Raw genomic sequence first — 16,421 nt, 5'->3', positions numbered from 1 at the left:
ACGGCCAAATCTACCGCATGTCCGGGAACCAAAGTGTACAGGAACGCGATCAAAGCTAAAACTCCGCTAATAAGCGCCATCTAGAAAAGATAAAGACAGCAGCATTCTCGATCCGGGTAAAAGGAACACCCCCCTAGTAACCCTACCTGCAACCACGTATGGCTCCTCTTGACCCCTAGGACTTCTAGTCTTACTTAAAATTCACCTGGTACCTCTCGGACACCCACAACCCAAACAGCACCCCCCAAAAGCAAAGTGTCTACTTCTCTTCTCCTATACAATTCCCCATAGGAATCAACGACGGAGGCCTTCCCAAAATAAAACCTCTCTCACACGGACAAAACACCAAAATATTCAACACTGGACCCCCCCCCCCCCCCCCCCCCCCCCCCCCCCCCCAGGTGAGTATACCCCCAAAAGAACAGGTTACACCAACTCTGGAGGACACATCACTGGAAACAGCATAAAAAGCCTTTTTGATCCATATATCCCATACTCCAAGTGGACTTGAACACAGCTAAACGGCCAAAACTACCGCATTTCCAGGAACCCAAGTGGACAGGAACGCGATCAAAGCTATACCTCTCTTATAAGCGCCAACTAAAAATATATACACAGCACCATTCTCGACCCGAGGAAAAAGGAACACCCCCCTAGTAACCCTACCTGCAACTATCCCTCAATAAAGAAACAAAGTTCAAGCCCTCCAACACCACAAAAAGACCAAAAAACCACGGCTACTACTTCTCCCTACACATCGCACCTTACTACACACGAGTAAACGTGACTCCACAAAAATCGGAGGAAAAAATAACTCAACCACATTCAAAGACCTATAACCAGACCTATGGGTCACCTAGAACCCCAACTAAAAATTCTACAGGAACCCACAGATGTCCACTCTACCCTCTACCTTTCCTGGACCCACAGAACCTTACCTTCGGGTATTTCCAACCCCAAACCCCCTACCAGAGCAGACCGCTCCCAACGCTAACACACAAGTCAATGGTGACACAAAGGTCAAACACACACTTTTTACAGGAGGATCTATCATACTTCTACAAATCACAGGAACTCCACGTATGGCTCCTCTTGACACCTAGGACTTCTAGTCTTACTTAAAATTCACCTGGTACCTCTCGGACACCCACAATCCAAACAGCACCCCAAAAGCAAAGTGTCTACTTCTCCTATACAATTCCCCATAGGAATCAACGACGGAGGCCTTCCCAAAATAAAACCTCTCTCACACGGACAAAACACCAAAATATTCAACACTGGACCCCCCCCCCCCCCCCCCCAGGTGAGTATACCCCCAATAGAACAGGTTACACCAACTCTGGAGGACACACATCACTGGAAACAGCATAAAAAGCCTTTTTGATCCATATATCCCATACTCCAAGTGGACTTGAACACAGCTAAACGGCCAAAACTACCGCATTTCCAGGAACCCAAGTGGACAGGAACGCGATCAAAGCTATACCTCTCTTATAAGCGCCAACTAAAAATATATACACAGCACCATTCTCGACCCGAGGAAAAAGGAACACCCCCCTAGTAACCCTACCTGCAACTATCCCTCAATAAAGAAACAAAGTTCAAGCCCTCCAACACCACAAAAAGACCAAAAAACCACGGCTACTACTTCTCCCTACACATCGCACCTTACTACACACGAGTAAACGTGACTCCACAAAAATCGGAGGAAAAAATAACTCAACCACATTCAAAGACCTATAACCAGACCTATGGGTCACCTAGAACCCCAACTAAAAATTCTACAGGAACCCACAGATGTCCACTCTACCCTCTACCTTTCCTGGACCCACAGAACCTTACATTCGGGTATTTCCAACCCCAAACCCCCTACCAGAGCAGACCGCTCCCAACGCTAACACACAAGTCAATGGTGACGCAAAGGTCAAACACACACTTTTTACAGGAGGATCTATCATACTTCTACAAATCACAGGAACTCCACGTATGGCTCCTCTTGACACCTAGGACTTCTAGTCTTACTTAAAATTCACCTGGTACCTCTCGGACACCCACAACCCAAACAGCACCCCAAAAGCAAAGTGTCTACTTCTCCTATACAATTCCCCATAGGAATCAACGACGGAGGCCTTCCCAAAATAAAACCTCTCTCACACGGACAAAACACCAAAATATTCAACACTGGACCCCCCCCCCCCCCCCCCCCCCCCCCCCCCCCAGGTGAGTATACCCCCAAAAGAACAGGTTACACCAACTCCGGAGGACACACATCACTGGAAACAGCATAAAAAGCCTTTTTGATCCATATATCCCATACTCCAAGTGGACTTGAACACAACTAAACGGCCAAAACTACCGCATTTCCAGGAGCCCAAGTGGACAAGAACGCGATCAAAGCTATACCTCTCTTATAAGCGCCAACTAAAAATATATACACAGCACCATTCTCGACCCGAGGAAAAAGGAACACCCCCCTAGTAACCCTACCTGCAACTATCCCTCAATAAAGAAACAAAGTTCAAGCCCTCCAACACCACAAAAAGACCAAAAAACCACGGCTACTACTTCTCCCTACACATCGCACCTTACTACATGTAGCCGGTGCTATACTACACCGCTGTAACTCTGCGTTGTGTGTGGTTGATAGAGACCATAAACGTGGACTTTGGAGATCAGGTAGTTTTAATCAACCAGAACTGACTCTCTGCATCTTGCATCTGCATCCAAAAGGAAATAAAACATTTGTAGAGCACATCTGTTCTGAAAATCGTCGCCTCTTTCTCTCTCAGTGCATCAAAATGATTTTTGGAATACAAAAATTAATACACTCTCTCCTTATTATACATAACATATTTTACATTGATAAAACCACATACCTGCATCCAAAAGGAAATAAAACATTTGTAGAGCACATCTGTTCTGAGAATCGTCGCCTCTTTCTACAACAGATGCACAATAGGAGGGACTGGGATCATTCGAGGAGCTAGCCATCGTTCACACATACAATAGCCTGCTAATACCTTAGCTAGCTATTAACCACATGTTGAATTCAGAATGTTGATATCATCCTAAAAAGTACAATTACAAGTGCATCTTAACAATACCATCCACTTATGAGTAACCTCTAAATATACATCATTATTCATGAACAAAACATTGTGTGTATGACTTTGTACTTAAAAGAATCAAACTTTTCTGAAGACAGAAAAAGCGTGTCTACCTCTCTCAGTGCATCAAAATGATTTGAGCACGAGCACGCCGGGCAAAACGTAAGTACACGCTCCCCTTCTCCCAGGATGCAGGCATGCATAACAAATCAACACAACATATTGATATATGAACCTGGTGAAATTCACATAGTACTTTAACAACTGTTACATTCACCCCTCCTGAATTTCACCAACCTTGTAAAACAACAAAATAACCTACCAAGCTCAAGGCTTAATTCTGAATTCAGCTCAAAGCTACCCATAGGGTTCAGGGCAAGTGAAAGTTGGTCAGGCCTTCAACTGCCCCTAGATGCATAGTGCCTCTTACACTATATCTACATTCTTAGCCTTAAAAAAAAATCCTGTACTAAATCATCTCTGTACTATGTTAAACTTACACCTTCTGGTGGGTTGACTCTATTAGTCTCTTTACTGGTTTAACTACCCTCCCCGCCCTTGTGCGACCTGCCACTGGGCTAGGGGCCATAGTAACTAACGGTGGCTCTGGCCTTAGATCATTGATCAGAGGTGAGTTTGAAGGAATCAGCTCCAGAATCTCAGAGGTGCTTCCCCGGTCATTTTCCTCAAGAAAACAAGGTTCTTCTGGCTCTGACTTTCCATCCGATGTCCAGAGTTCGGAGTAATCGCTTGAATCCTCCGCCAGCCAGGATGCACTTTCCTCCCCAGAGTCCTCCATGTCTTCCCTGTCCAGTCCATCTCCGGAGTGGGTGGCCTCTCCTGCATCTACATTGATTGAAGGCCCTGCAGCATCACTGTCATTGAAGTGTACTGAATCATCAATTTCAAATGGCAGGAAATTCACCTGCAGCAGTAGATTCCTGTGAACCACTTTCTCTCTGCCATAACGATCTTGGATTATGTACGTGTGAGTTTGTGGATTGACTGAAGTCACTGTGAAAATCTCGGGGTTCCACTTGTCAGCCAACTTGCGGCGGCCCCTTTCACCCTTGTTGGCGATGAGGACACGATCCCCCATGGACAAACCGATGCCTTTAACCCGCTTGTCATACTCCCGACCTTGTCGTCTCTGTTGCTTGTCAGTGTGCCTTTGGGCAACACTCATAGCTTCCTTCAGCCCAGTGATCAGAGTCTCGACATACTTGTTGCAATCCACAACACTGGAGTCATCCAAAACATTGCGGAACATAACATCCACTGGTAGCCGAGGGACTCTACCAAACATGAGAAAGAATGGAGCATAGCCCGTAGTCTCGTGAACAGTGGCATTGTAGGCAAATGTTAATGACTGGATTTGTTCAGGCCAATGTTCTTTGGTTTTCAAGGGCAGACTCCTGAGCATGCTACCTAAAGTCCTGTTGAAGCGTTCAGTTTCTCCATTCCCCATTGGGTGATATGCTGTGGTTCTTGACTTTTGGACACCGGAGAGCTTAAGCAGTTCTGCTATTAGCTCACTCTCAAAATTTGCGCCACAGAAGACATGATCCCACAGTTTACGAGCTACTTGCTTGGCTGTCTGGTTTCTGCATGACCATGCATGGGCAAGTTTAGTGAAGTGGTCAGTCACCACCAGAACATCAACTGAGTTCTTCTTACTGTCTTCCGCTGTCCAAAAATCCAAACACACCAACTCCATGGGAGAGCAAGTTTTGATGCTCTCTAACGGGGCTCTAGCCGCTGGCTCTGGTGTCTTTGCTAGAACGCATCTCTGGCAGCAGCGCACATACTCCTTGATGTCTCTCTCCATTGCCGGCCAGAAAAATCTCTGTCTGGCCAGAGCTAGAGTTCTAGCTTGGCCTTGATGTCCTGCAAGGTCGTGAATGCCAGTCATCGCTTTGCGTCTCAACACCTCTGGCAAGACATACTGGAACCTTCTCCGGTTTGTGTGACTCTCCTTAATGACACGATACAGAACTCCCTCTCTTAGGATCAAGCGATCCCACTGTTTCATCAGCAACAACACTTTAGAAGAAACACTGTATCGATCTCGTCTGGTGGGCCGTTTCTTATTGAAGACGAAAGGGATGACTTTGGAAGTCACAGAGTCTTGCAGCTGGAGATCTCGAAGTTCCTCGTGCGAGAGTTCAGGCAAAGTGTCAATACCAGGAGAAAGCAGCCGTTGGGTGTTGGAACCAAGCTGGATTGCTTGCATCTCCATTGAACATTCCCAGTCAATATGGAGCTGACATATGGCCTTCACTTCAGCAGTGGTCAAAGAGGTTATCTCCTGGGGATAAGAAGCCCAACGGAAGGCATGTTGGACATCATCATTCAGTGTCCCAACAGCCTCAGACAGAAGTGCTAGGTAGGACTCCCTCATCAGTCTCTGCGCGACAGTCACTGCAAAGGGATCGCGGCTCAGTGCATCTGCTACTGTATTCTTGCTGCCTGGGATACGCTTCAAATCAAAGTTGTACGGTGCCAGCTTGGCAACCCATCTTTGCTCGCAAGCGTCCAGCTTGGGTTTTGTCATGATGTACGTTAACGGGTTACTATCTGTCCAGACAGTGAACTCGTGCCCCTTAACCTCTTAGAGCTCTAGGGGCGCTATTTCATTTTTGGATAAAAAACGTTCCCGTTTTAAACGCGATATTTTGTCACGAAAAGATGCTCGACTATGCATATTCTTGACAGTTTTGGAAAGAAAACACTCTGAAGTTTCAGAATCTGCAAAGATTTTGTCTGTAAGTGCCCCAGAACTCATTCTACAGGCGAAACCAAGATGATGCATCACCCAGGAATTAGCAGAATTTCTGAAGCTCTGTTTTCCATTCTCTCCTTATATGGCTGTGATTGCGCAAGGAATGAGCCTACACTTTCTGTCGTTCGCCCAAGGTCTTAGCAGCATTGTGACGTATTTGTAGGCATATCATTGGAAGATTGGCCATAAGAGACTACATTTTCCAGAGGTCCGCCCGGTGTCCTTTGTCTAAATTTGTGCGTAATCTTCAGGTGCGGTCATTTTCTCCTGGGATTCAGGAGAGAAAGCATGTGTCCAAGAACGATGTATCAATGAAGAGATATGTGAAAAACACCTTGAGGATTGATTCTAAACAACGTTTGCCATGTTTTCAGTCGATATTATGGAGTTAATTTGGAAAAAAGTTTGCGTTTTGAGGACTGAATTTATGGATTTTTTTTGGTAGCCAAATGTGATGTATAAAACGGAGCTATTTCTAATACACAAGGAATCTTTTTGGAAAAACTGAGCATCTGCTATCTAACTGAGAGTATCCTCATTGAAAACATCAGAAGTTCTTCAAAGGTAAATTATTTTATTTGAAGGCTTTTATGTTTTTGTTAATGTTGCGTGCTGGATGCTAACGCTAATGCTAACGCTAAATGCTAACGCGAAATGCTAACTCTAGCTAGCTACTTTTACACAAATGATTGTTTTCCTATGGTTGAGAAGCATATTTAGAAAATCTGAGATGACAGTGTTGTTTACAAAAGGCTAAGCTTGAGAGATGGCATATTTATTTCATTTCATTTGTGATTTTCATAAATAGTTAACGTTGTGTTATGCTAATGAGCTTGCTGATAGATTTACACAATCCTGGATACAGGGGTTTTTTCATAGCTAAACGTGACGCAGAAAACGGAGCGATTTGTCCTAAACAAATAATCTTTCAGGAAAAACTGAACATTTGCTATCTGAGAGTCTCCTCATTGAAAACATCTGAAGTTCTTCAAAGGTAAATGATTTTTTTGAATGCTTTTCTGTTTTTTTGTGTAAATGTTGCCAGCTGAATGCTAATGCTAAATGCTACGTTAGCCATCAATACTGTTACACAAATGCTTGTTTTGCAATGGTTGAGAAGCATATTTTGAAAATCTGAGATGACAGTGTTGTTAACAAAAGGCTAAGCTTGAGAGCTAGCATATTTATTTCATTTCATTTGCGATTTTCATGAATAGTTAACGTTGCGTTATGGTAATGAGCTTGAGTCTGTATTCACGAACCCGGATCCGGGATGGGGAGATCAGAAAGGTTAAGCCAGTGACTGAATTTCTCACACACACTCCATTTCAGTGCTAGAAATTCAAGTCTGTGTGCCGGGTACCTTCTCTGCGACTTACTCAGTGTCTTGCTCGCAAATGCTATGGGCCTTGCCTTATCTTCACCTTCAGGTACTTGGCAAAGCACAGCCCCAAGACCATCCAAGGAAGCGTCAGTGAAGAGAATGAACGGCCTCTCGAAATCAGGGTGAGCTAGCATGACACAATTCAAAAGAGCATCCTTCAGCTTCTGGAATGCAACGACACACTCCTCAGTCCAATCCGATAGCGTCAGCTTCCGGAAAATCCCACTGTTGCCCTTCTTCCCATCTCTTCCTCTTCTCTTTTGACCCCCAGTGAGTGCAAACAAAGGTCTGGCTATAGCAGAACAGTCAGGAATGAAGTGCTGGTAATATAATACCATACCCAAGAAGGATTTCAGCCTCCGAGCAGAGGGAGTGCATCCATCTGCCTCCATCAGCTGAGCTTGGCTCATCTTGGCAATGGCCTCCACCTTCTCAGGATCCACTGACACACCGTCCTCTTTAATGATATGTCCGAGGAATTTCACTGTTCTTCGTAGAAAGTGGCATTTTTTGGGTGCTAGCTTGAGATTGTTGGCTCTTAGACGGCTAAACACAACTTCAAGTCGCTGTAGAGCCTGTTCCTCGGTGGGTGCAAAGACCAACAAGTCATCTAAGTAACAAAGGAGATTTGAGAAGTTTAGGTCCCCAAATATACTCAGCATCATTCTCATGAAAGAGGCCGGGCTGTTACACAGACCTTGTGGCATGCGATTGTACTCATAAAGTCCCATCGGTGTGGTAAAGGCTGTGTACTTCTTGTCCTCTTCGTGAACTGGAATGTTATAAAATCCTGAGGTCAAGTCCATGGTGCTGAAAAATGCACTGCCACCAAGGGCTGCGAGGCAATCTGCTTGATGAGGAAGGGGATGAGCGTCCTTCACCGTTCGTGCATTCATCCACCTGAAGTCAGTGCATAACCTCAGACTCCCGTCTTTCTTCCATACCATGACTAAAGGGGAGGCATACTCACTAACTGACTTGCGTATAAGACCTACTTCTTCCATATCTGTCAATACCTTCCTCAGCTTCAGGTAATGAGCAGGCGGAACTCTTCTGTATGGTAGCCGGAAGGGTCTGTCATCAACCAGGTGGATACGGTGAAGATAACCCCTGGCTTCTCCGCAGTCCAGATTATGTCTTGAGAAGATGTCTTCATATTTTGTGATGGTATTCACAAGCTTTTCCTTCCACTGGTCAGCTAATCATTTCAGCATTTAGAAAAAACAAAAGCTTAAAGGACCTCCTCACCAAAGCAAAATTCAATAGTAAGCCACCACAAGACCTCAAACCTCATCATTTCCATTTTCGACAGATAAAGTTCATTACAAATAAACACAGCCACACATCAGCACCAGTACAAGAATCCTATTCATTGAACACACATAACACCATTTATATCATTACATGTACACTTTGCAATAAACAATACATTGGAGAAACCAAACACACCATAGAAACCAGACTCAAACAACACCTGTATAACATTAAAAGGGCACACCTACAAACGGAACTCATAACTCACTTCCAGGAGCACCCCATCACTCACCTTACCATATCAGGGTTACAGTCACATATAGGCTGGACCTGTGGGCAGCGAAGGAGGGTAGAACGGGAGTGGATCCAGCACCTACAGACAATAACGCCAAATGGCCTGAACGAGAGGTTTTAGAAAATGGGTTTTAACAGACAGGAAAATGGATGGAGAAGAAAATGTTTTTATTCATATTTTATTTTTACTCTCTATATATTTATGTTTTTTTTGGTTTTAGTTTGGCACTTCCTCTTTTAGGTTTTTCCTTTCCTTTAACAAAACAATAAAACCATTTAAATGCACAATATGGCGTTTATGTTCATATTTAACAACACTATGGTTGAATGAATCTCTCACCACATTGACTTCTGCACTGCCACCCAGAAAAAGAGGCAACTTGGAGCCTACCACAGTTTAATTTATGATCCTAGGAGGACATCTACGGGCCTTTTTAAGTACTACACCTATTATATTAGATCATCAGAAATGGGAGGGATAAACAGGAGATAGGCCTGTGCACCGTAAAACTAACTAGTTGAAACGAAACACCCGGGATCATCTCAAATCAGGCCTTTTCTAGGGGTGTTGATTTTACGCCCAGTATACTCCATTGGGAAATGGTTTGATGGTGAACAGGTTAAAAATAATCATTAGATTTAATACAACCTAAAATAACTCTACCAAATCTCTGAAGGACATCACTCATGAAACCTCCACCAACACACTTTTTCTCCTGAGATACAACTAGAACGATGAAGAACTCCAGAACCACCTACCCCAAGCCTTCTCTACCCTCAAAACCAAGATTTTTTTCATCAAAAGACCAAGAACTCCACAACCAGCACCTCACCTTCAGATATACAAATCAAATCAAATCAAATCAAATCAAATTTTATTTGTCACATACACATGGTTAGCAGATGTTAATGCGAGTGTAGCGAAATGCTTGTGCTTCTAGTTCCGACAATGCAGTAATAACAAGTAATCTAACTAACAATTCCAAAACTACTGTCTTGTACACAGTGTAAGGGGATAAAGAATATGTACATAAGGATATATGAATGAGTGATGGTACAGAGCAGCATAGGCAAGATACAGTAGATGGTATCGGGTACAGTATGTACAAATGAGATGAGTATGTAAACAAAGTGGCATAGTATAGTATAAAGTGGCTAGTGATACATGTATTACATAAGGATACCGTCGATGATATAGAGTACAGTATATACGTATGCATATGAGATGAATAATGTAGGGTAAGTAACATTTATATAAGGTAGCATTGTTTAAAGTGGCTAGTGATATATTTACATCATTTCCCATCAATTCCCATTATTAAAGTGGCTGGAGTTGAGTCAGTGTCAGTGTGTTGGCAGCAGCCACTCAGTGTTAGTGGTGGCTGTTTAACAGTCTGATGGCCTTGAGATAGAAGCTGTTTTTCAGTCTCTCGGTCCCAGCTTTGATGCACCTGTACTGACCTCGCCTTCTGGATGATAGCGGGGTGAACAGGCAGTGGCTCGGGTGGTTGATGTCCTTGATGATCTTTATGGCCTTCCTGTGACATCGGGTGGTGTAGGTGTCCTGGAGGGCAGGTAGTTTGCCCCCGGTGATGCGTTGTGCAGACCTCACTACCCTCTGGAGAGCCTTACGGTTGAGGGTGGTGCAGTTGCCATACCAGGCGGTGATACAGCCCGCCAGGATGCTCTCGATTGTGCATCTGTAGAAGTTTGTGAGTGCTTTTGTTGACAAGCCGAATTTCTTCAGCCTCCTGAGGTTGAAGAGGCGCTGCTGCGCCTTCTTCACGATGCTGTCTGTGTGAGTGGACCAATTCAGTTTGTCTGTGATGTGTATGCCGAGGAACTTAAAACTTGCTACATCACCTCCTCTATTTTTTTTCAACTAAGAGGCAACCCCCACCCTTCTTTTTCACCAAAGAACAAGACATCACCACCCTGACACAGTGGAAACAGACTCCTACCCTCCCACAGAAACGCTGACGACCGTATGTCCAACTTAGGAGCAAAAATAAACAAAACGTTTTTTCGGATCCGTACATCCCATAATCCAAGTGGACTTTAACACAGCAAATCGGCCAAATCTACCGCATATCCGGGAACCAAAGTGTACAGGAACGCGATCAAAGCTAAAACTCCGCTAATAAGCGCCAACTAGAAAAGATAAAGACAGCAGCATTCTCTATCCGGGTAAAAGGAACACCCCCTTAGTAACCCTACCTGCAACCACGTATGGCTCCTCTTGACCCCTAGGACTTCTAGTCTTACTTAAAATTCACCTGGTACCTCTCGGACACCCACAACCCAAACAGCACCCCAAAAGCAAAGTGTCTACTTCTCCTATACAATTCCCCATAGGAATCAACGACGGAGGCCTTCCCAAAATAAAACCTCTCTCACACGGACAAAACACCAAAATATTCAACACTGGACCCCCCCCCCCAGGTGAGTATACCCCCAAAAGAACAGGTTACACCAACTCCGGAGGACACACATCACTGGAAACAGCATAAAAAGCCTTTTTGATCCATATATCCCATACTCCAAGTGGACTTGAACACAGCTAAACGGCCAAAACTACCGCATTTCCAGGAACCCAAGTGGACAGGAACGCGATCAAAGCTATACCTCTCTTATAAGCGGCAACTAAAAATATATACACAGCACCATTCTCGACCCGAGGAAAAAGGAACACCCCCCTAGTAACCCTACCTGCAACTATCCCTCAATAAAGAAACAAAGTTCAAGCCCTCTAACACCACAAAAAGACCAAAGAACCACGGCTACTACTCTTCCCTGCACATCGCACCTTACTACATATGAGTAAACGTGACTCCACAAAAATCGGAGGAAAAAATAACTCAACCACATTCAAAGACCTATAACCAGACCTATGTGTCACCTATGTTGATAATGGGACATGAAGAGGGATGAGTCGGCCAAGGATCGATTCAGACAAGGTGGTAAATTGTATGACAAGTGACAGTTTAATTATGAGTAAAGATATCTGGTACAGCGTATACGGGCCCTTCTGTTAGTTCATGTGGAACCAGCAGAAAAAACAGCCCCGCTAACAGTTTGCACATAAAGTAGGTTGATTCTAGAAGATCGGGTCTTCGGGTTGGTTCAGGCTGAGGTGTAGTCTTCTTGGATTGGCCCTGTTGGGCCGTCCGTCATCCCTCTGAGTCCCGTTCTTTGTCACACAATGTTCAGCTAAGAAGGAGATTATGTGTGTGTGCTTGTCTGTTCCTGCTTCTCAAGGTTGGGAGTGTACATGCAGCTGGTGTTTGTCATGAGATACTGTTATCCTGCCTTTCCAGTGTCTGTGTGTGTGGCATTGTGCAAGTTCTCTGTACTTGCACGTATATGAGGATGTGAGTTGTGTAAGCTGCGTTGGCCTTGACTATGTGTAAAGGAGGGTGCAATGTGTTATAACAGCTCAGCTTATAGTAATAGGGCAAATAAGGTACAGTTTGGCCGTTCTATTTATCTTCTACAAATAGAACCCCAACTAAAAATTCTACAGGAACCCACAGATGTCCACTCTATCCTCTACCTTTCCTGGACCCACAGAACCTCACCTTCGGGTATTTCCAACCCCAAACCCCCTACCAGAGCAGACCGCTCCCAACGCTAACACACAAGTCAATGGTGACGCAAAGGTCAAACACACACTTTTTACAGGAGAATCTATCATACTTCTACAAATCACAGGAACTCCACGTATGGCTCCCCTTGACCCCCAGGACTTCTAGTCTTACTTAAAATTCACCTGGTACCTCTCGGACACCCACAACCCAAACAACACCCCAAAAGCAAAGTGTCTACTTCTCCTACACAATTCCCCATTGGAATCAACGACGGAGGCCTTCCCATCACATAACAGACTACTAGACGCCTCTCCCCAAAAACCAAGCGATCTCATTGGACAAGCCACGGTCGTTTATCTCACATGAACACCGCATGCACACCCCATGCACCAATAGGATTCGACACCTGGCAAAACCACACCCCCCTCATTTCCTATAAAAGAGGAGCATCCCTCAGCCTCAGTACCATTCCACCTGAACACCTTTTGAAGACACTTCACCTGGAGAAGACACAAGCTGGACCTCTACAAAAGAACTGCACCCAAGATGACTACTCCGACTGAAAGACCAGACCCCAGCTCCATGCTACACCATGGATACACCTCACCTGGACCAAGCCACCAGCTGGTACTCCACACTCCCCACGAATATCCCTCTACTCCTTTTGAACAAAAGGCCCCTAAAATAGCTTCATGCTACACCCCGAATCTGGACCACTCCGAGCCGTTTTTAAATCCTTGCGATTTCTCCTCTAAAATCTAGGTACCCCTACATCACGGAACCCATCCTCCAGAGAACCAACGCCCTTTTTGGCATTTTTTCTTCAACAGACCTTCATAGACCTCCAGACCATCGAGCCTCAACTACACATATACCTACACACACACCCTATTTTCTCTGGTCCAAAATACGGCCTTTTTACCGTACTACGACCAAGTGCACCTATTTTTGCACCCTTCTTTTCTCCTCCATGCCACCTGATGAAGCCGAGTAAGGCAGAAACGCGTCGTGGCTGGGCTACCCCTAGACCCGTTGTGCAGCTGTAAGGAAGGCAGGTTCCACACGGACTTCGGGGGTACCTCCTTTTGGCTACCTATTTTCATTTGTACTTTTCTCTTACCCTTATTTTGAGTTTTACACAGGGACACACTACAATGGAAGATCTACGAGACAACAAGGACCCCGGGCACTCTGATGGCAACTCAGACCCCCTACTCCACCACAAAACGGGCCCCAAAAATTTTGACGGGGCATAGATACTCACTTAGACCCTCTACACCTTTTAAGAAGAGACGCTCAGAGGGGCCAGCCGAAAAAAGTTTAGACTGGCAACCTAGTCTCATTGTAGGAACGTCGACTTCGCCTAACATAACGTATTTTTTTCAGGCTTCAACGAATGGCACAACAGGCTCCCACCACTACAACCCCGACCACACAGGACAACCCGGCCTCACAAACCCAAGACCAACCGAAACCGGGAACAAAGAAACCCTTCTAAAAAAGCGGCCAAACCCCCACCATACCAGAGGACCCAGAGACCCGGTCATACCCTCACAAGGTTGACATAGGGAAGGGCTCCTTTTGGGCAAAACAAACCCTCCTAACCTTCCCCCACATCATACCCTGACCAGGGTGATTGAGGGAACGGAGCAGAGGCAGAGTGTTAAGGTGGCCTCTGCATTTTCATCTCCATCCCATACCCAGACCTGGGTGGTATGGAATGATAATCAGCAGGAACAGGTTAACACTCCGTTACCACCTACCTCCATACTCTCTTCCCAGTCAACACCATCATTCATGGGATTGCTGGACAGAACCACTGGATGACATCCCCAGCAGGCAACCAAACCCACAGCCAATCCTACATGAGGGGAATCCAGGACCTTCTAGACACCTAGCCCCTCGAGAAGGACACGCCTCAAACCTGCCAAACAGGTCACCCCTTCAAACAGAATACCACCACCGCTCACCACACCATAGGATGGAGAGATAGGACGTGGACACCCCAGAGGACGGTCCCCCACATAGGACCAGAGGGCACCAGTACCGGACCACCTTTACGAGCACTTAGACTCTGCAGGAAACTCAAAGAACACCATCAACTTCCTACACCCCAACAGAAGCTATCGATTTGTGGACCCTGACTCCGTGCTTTGTCCCCCTCCAGAAACTCCACGGACCGGATCAACCCACCTGCTCCATCCAGCAGCAAAACCCAGCGAAAGGCGAAGCCCTCACCGATCCAGTACCGCAGGGTTAATACCTCCACAGGTGGTACAATACCACAGCAAAATATAAGAAACCGTTTGGAACACCAGACCCTCACCACTACCACTCTGAAAAACACGGGACAACCTGGTCTCACCAACCCAAGATCCACAAGAACCAATGTTAAAGGAACTCTCCCAAGATAGAGGCCTAACCCCACCACACCCGATGGCCCACTTCCACCATACAACTCACCAAGCCACCGGATGGCGACCCACATCCAGAAGAGACTACGGTCTAAACAACTACTCCCTCTTCACAGACCGATCCTGGCCTCCCAAATGAATAAAAAACCTCAAGGATTCCTTGGTATACAGCCACCTCTAAAGACCACAACAAAGGATCCAAAGAATCTCACCGGGACCCACGGACCAAGGATGGACCTCCCAAACCCCTCGAGGACCAACACCACTTCCCACGGGAACCGATGTCAAAAGAACTCTCCCTAGAAGCGGATCAACCCCACCATACCTGATGGCCTACCCCCACCATACAACTCACCCAGCTTCCGAGTGGCTACTCGTATCCCCCCAAAAATGATGTCTCAAATCCAAAAATCTACTCTCTCTTCAAAGGGAACACACACACACAAAAAAAAAAAAAAACTCAAGGATTCCTTGGTCAGCAGCCACCTACAAAATAAAACCACAACGTAGACATCAAAGAATCCCACCGAGACTCATGGACCAAGGACGGACCTCCCTAAAACCCCTCCAGGCCCAACACCACTACCACGGGCTGGACCACCACTGAGGCTTCCAGTACAGCTGAGGAACATCTGGACATACACTGCACCCGCACCTTACACACCCCACATCCCATATAAAAAATAGGGGGTCATTTAGACCATAAAAATAGACCTCTAATAGCACTATAGAGTTACCGTGACCACGGACTCTCAAAAAATATTTACCGTTAGTTACTTTTACTTACACATTCTTAAAAAAGAAGAAGAAAAAAAAATATATATATATATATATATATATATATATATATATATATGATTTCTTCTTTTTCCTTTTTTGTTTTGTTTCTAGAAGTAAGAGTTACCATGACCATGGACCCTTGACGGAAAGAACAATAAAATAGTACACAAATAGACCAAATTTAAACAAAAAAAAACCTTCACCAACCTACCATCCTTCTAAAATATTTTTTGGAGACACCCACCAGCACCCCCAACGGACGAGAACCTTTTTTCTCCAACTACTCTGGGGACCCCGACCTTGGCAACTCCCCCGCTGCGATTGGACCCTAAGTAAATAGGCCCTTCCATACACCAAGCAAGAAGACAGGAGGATATGGATAGACCGGACTCCTTCGGGACCTCTCGGGGTTCTGTTGGCAGACCAATCGGCTCAACCCTCCCAGCCCCATTACATACGGGAGACTCACGTACCACGCTGAACGACTATCTACCCCAGTGAAACACAGGACGGAACTCCAAGGGTGGATGCATGACATCCGTAGAGAGGGCTCGCCTCCTGTTTTTTTGTCTGCTCAAACCACTGGTAGTTTAAAGACTGACCACTTGACAGGGACACATGGCAACCGACTGAGGTCCGGACCTGCACAAGGTACGCAACTCGATGGTTTTGCCTGATCCTACTCCGAGTATACCCATAAAAGACCAGCTGGATTTGAGTAGACATGGGTTAATTTGGAATTAGGATCCTGGAAGGGAATAACTCCTAATTACACACATGATTGAAAACATCCAGGACCAAAGACTGACGAACACGGTA

Source organism: Oncorhynchus mykiss, chromosome 31 (assembly GCF_013265735.2).
Source record: "Oncorhynchus mykiss isolate Arlee chromosome 31, USDA_OmykA_1.1, whole genome shotgun sequence".
In the NCBI taxonomy this organism is placed as follows: domain Eukaryota; kingdom Metazoa; phylum Chordata; class Actinopteri; order Salmoniformes; family Salmonidae; genus Oncorhynchus; species Oncorhynchus mykiss.
The sequence above is the reverse complement of the archived record's forward strand: the minus strand, read 5'-3'. Positions refer to the sequence as shown.